Source organism: Arachis duranensis, chromosome 6 (genome assembly GCF_000817695.3).
Source record: "Arachis duranensis cultivar V14167 chromosome 6, aradu.V14167.gnm2.J7QH, whole genome shotgun sequence".
NCBI lineage: Eukaryota > Viridiplantae > Streptophyta > Magnoliopsida > Fabales > Fabaceae > Arachis > Arachis duranensis.
The window spans coordinates 87,901,576-87,902,362 of NC_029777.3; positions in this window are offsets into that span (position 1 = coordinate 87,901,576).

Below are 787 nucleotides of genomic sequence, written 5' to 3' on the forward strand. Positions count from 1 at the left end.
GCCATTAAATTATATGTAAAATGATAAAATAATAATAAAAACATGTTGACCGCCACGGAAAAGGTGGAGATTTATTGATTCAAGAGAATTCTGGGGAAATGAATTTCCGTGAACTATTTACCAAATCAATTCTACTATCTTATCAATAATATTTCTGCTAATATCTATTAACTCTTATTTATAAATGTGTTTAATAAAAATATCTTTGTAATTATATTATGAATGTGTCTAATAAAAATATTCTTTTATAATTATATTTAATAAAAATATTTTTATAAAAATATTTTTTAAATATATATTTAAAATATAATAATTAATTATTATTAACAATAAATTAACAGATAATAAATTAGTATCCTATATTTTTTCTTACCAAATTAACCCATTTTGAAAAGACTTTTCAGTTCCAAATTTGTTACCAACTAACCCATCATCATCATCATTATCAAATTAGCAAAATTCTTTGGAATATATAAAAACTGTATCTAATTTGATTAAAAAAAAAAACAAGATAGAATCTACATTTTTACTTTTGAATTTTGAAATTTAAGCACCATAAAAAATACCATCAAATTAAGGGCGTAGTTAAACGAAAAGGCACACGAAACCCAGAAAAACATAATAACAGTAATGAGTTTTGAGTAATAACAGCAACAATAATAATAATAATATACATCATGTACAAGAACCATCATTCAATTCAATTATTCCATAAATCCAAGCGTACAGTACATAGATACATACGGATACAGATTCGGTACGGATGTAGGGTATATCAATCGGAGTG